Source organism: Bombina bombina, chromosome 5 (assembly GCF_027579735.1).
Source record: "Bombina bombina isolate aBomBom1 chromosome 5, aBomBom1.pri, whole genome shotgun sequence".
Taxonomy (NCBI): domain Eukaryota; kingdom Metazoa; phylum Chordata; class Amphibia; order Anura; family Bombinatoridae; genus Bombina; species Bombina bombina.
In genome coordinates this window covers 842576967-842580736 of record NC_069503.1, presented here as the reverse complement: position 1 = coordinate 842580736, position 3770 = coordinate 842576967, and positions in this window count along the sequence as shown.

Genomic DNA, 3770 nt, shown 5'->3' with positions numbered 1-3770 from the left:
TTGCATATAAGTGATAATATCAAAACAGCATTATGTCAATCATGTCAGGATACGCTATACATATCATAAGTGCAAAATATGTTAATTCATATTCATAATATCCCCAGTGCATGGAGTGAATATATCTAATGACAAATATATCTAAACCATCCTATATAAGTGTTGAAACTTAATCCAGGAGACAGATAATAATAATTACCTAGAGCTAGAGTATCGGATGCAGGGGAAGTGGGAGGGGCCTGTATAAACATTTAAGCACTGTTTTGTTCACTTTATGGTTGTCTGAGGAAGGAGTGAATGCTCCGAAACGTCACACAATAACGTTTGCTGTGGTTTACATCCAGTGAGTGCAATTGCTGGACTGTGTTTATTGAGAGATTTTGCACCCTGGTATTTGTTTCATAAGCGAGTGGGAGTGTGCTTCTTCACACACACACACACACACACACACACACATATATATATATATATATTTATTTAACTAATAAGGTATACCAAAGCGTCAACTATACGAAGGCTGGGTCTATTATCAAACGATTACAATAAACAATTTATTGAGTACACAAATAAGTTAAAAACATGGATCCATGTATAAACAATCAAATGTATACAACAATAATAGCTAAATGAATAGTTAAAACAAATAGTTATGTAACAGATATAGCATTTAAAATTGTGCAAACATTGCTCTTAAAAATATTCCTAAAAAATTCCAAATTAAGTATAAGGCTCACAACAAAAATTCAACTTTGTGTTTACCACATACACATAATAGGTGAAATATATTAGCCAGTTATATAATATTATCTAACCAATAATGTTCTCGATTCTATGCAATGCTCCTAAATATTGCCAATAGTGACTAATGTCTAAGGCTCTGAGTAAGACCTTTAACTGTGTGTTTAACACATACGCATTGTCAAGTAAAAAATATTGTGACAGCAATAAGCCAATGTAAAAAATGTGTATCAAAAAAGTTGTGTGTAAAAATTAGTGTACAAAAATTATTAATGGTCAAAAAATAGGTTGATCTTCAAAAAAAGTGAATTAAGAACAAAGATTGTGAAAAATGAAAAACCAAAAATTTACAAAAACATTGTGGTGTGTTCAAATTGTAACTTATATAAATGTAAATAATAGTCCAAAAAATAGTCCAACAGTGAAAACTTAATAGAAAAAGTAATCCAACAATAAATTATAATAAGTAGTGTGTCTCTTTAAGAAAAATCAATAATTTTTTAAAGTGTTGTGAATCTTAACAGCAATAGTTATGGTGATTTTCCAAGTGTTTTATACTGAATAGCAGTGTCAGTACTTGTTAGCCGTTTTCCAACCCAAAATTCTATCTTCTTGGCAAATATGTTGTTATAATCCCTGGATGATCCTTCTGTAAAAGAAAGATATGATGGTGTAGATTGTTTTTAGATCAATAGAAAATGAAATTGTGCTTACCAGTCAACGCATTTCGGTCACAAAGAGACCTTTATCAAGACTATATATTTATTTATCAATACTTAGAACATATTCTGCTATGTGCAGAATATTGGAATGTGAAATATTTACAGTAAATACACAGTTAAACACTTAATTAAATATGAATATTGCATAAATATGCTTTTACATGTTTTCGTCTACTTGACTGCAAAAGACTCCAATGCACTTATTTACACTCACTGGCCACTTTATTAAGTACACATGTTCAATTGCTAATCAGCCAATCACATGGCAGCAACTCAATGTATTTAGGCATCTAGACGTGGTTAAGATGACTTCAAACCAAGCATCAGATTGAAAGGGGAGTTAAGTGGCTTTGAACGTGGTATGGTTGTTGGTGCCAGGCGGGTTGGTCTAAGTATTTCAAAAACTGCTGATCTATTGGGATTTGCATGCACAACCATCTCTAGGGTTTACAGAGAATGGTCTGAAAAAAAGAAAATATCCAGTGAGCGACAGTTGTGTGGACAACAATGCCTTGTTGATGTCAGAGATCAGAGGAGAATGGGCAGACTGGTTCAAGATGATAGAAAGGCAACAGTAACTCAAATAGCCACTCGTTACAACCAAGGTTTGCAGAATACCATCTCTGGATGCACAACACCTCGAACCTTGAAGCAGATGGGCTACAGGAGCAGAAGACAACACTGGGTGCCACTCCTGTCATCTAAGAACAGGAAACTGAGGCTACAATTCGTATCAAAATTGGACAATAGAAGGCTGGAAAAATGTTGCCTGGTCTGATGAGTCTCGAATTCAGCTCCAACATTCAGATGGTAGGGTCAGAATTTGGCATAAATAACATAAAAGCATTGATCCAGACTGCCTTGTATCAACGGTTCAGGCTGATGGTGGTGGTGTTATTTATGTGTTTATATGTGTACAGGCAGTGCAGAATTATTAGGCAAGTTGTATTTTTGAGTATTAATTTTATTATTGAACAACAACCATGTTCTCAATGATCCCAAAAAACTCATTAATATCAAAGCTGAATATTTTTGGAAGTAGTTTTTAGTTTGTTTTTAGTTTTAGCTATTTTAGGGGGATATCTGTGTGTGCAGGTGACTATTACTGTGCATAATTATTAGGCAACTTAACAAAAAACAAATATATACCCATTTCAATTATTTATTTTTACCAGTGAAACCAATATAACATCTCAACATTCACAAATATACATTTCTGACATTCAAAAACAAAACAAAAACAAATCAGTGACCAATATAGCCACCTTTCTTTGCAAGGACACTCAAAAGCCTGCCATCCATGGATTCTGTCAGTGTTTTGATCTGTTCACCATCAACATTGCGTGCAGCAGCAACCACAGCCTCCCAGACACTGTTCAGAGAGGTGTACTGTTTTCCCTCCTTGTAAATCTCACATTTGATGATGGACCACAGGTTCTAAATGGGGTTCAGATCAGGTGAACAAGGAGGCCATGTCATTAGATTTTCTTCTTTTATACCCTTTCTTGCCAGCCACGTTGTGGAGTACTTGGACGAGTGTGGTGGAGCATTGTCCTGCATGAAAATCATGTTTTTCTTGAAGGATGCAGACTTCTTCCTGTACCACTGCTTGAAGAAGGTGTCTTCCAGAAACTGGCAGTAGGACTGGGAGTTGAGCTTGACTCCATCCTCAACCCGAAAAGGCCCCACAAGCTCATCTTTGATGATACCAGCCCAAACCAGTACTCCACCTCCACCTTGCTGGCGTCTGAGTCGGACTGGAGCTCTCTGCCCTTTACCAATCCAGCCACGGGCCCATCCATCTGGCCCATCAAGACTCACTCTCATTTCATCAGTCCATAAAACCTTAGAAAAATCAGTCTTGAGATATTTCTTGGCCCAGTCTTGACGTTTCAGCTTGTGTGTCTTGTTCAGTGGTGGTCGTCTTTCAGCCTTTCTTACCTTGGCCATGTCTCTGAGTATTGCACACCTTGTGCTTTTGGGCACTCCAGTGATGTTGCAGCTCTGGCCAAACTGGTGGCAAGTGGCATCTTGGCAGCTGCACGCTTGACTTTTCTCAGTTCATGGGCAGTTATTTTGCGCCTTGGTTTTTCCACACGCTTCTTGCGACCCTGTTGACTATTTTGAATGAAACGCTTGATTGTTCGATGATCACGCTTCAGAAGCTTTGCAATTTTAAGAGTGCTGCATCACTCTGCAAGATATCTCACTATTTTTGACTTTTCTGAGCCTGTCAAGTCCTTCTTTTGACCCATTTTGCCAAAGGAAAGGAAGTTGCCTAATAATTATGCACACCTGATATAGGGTGTT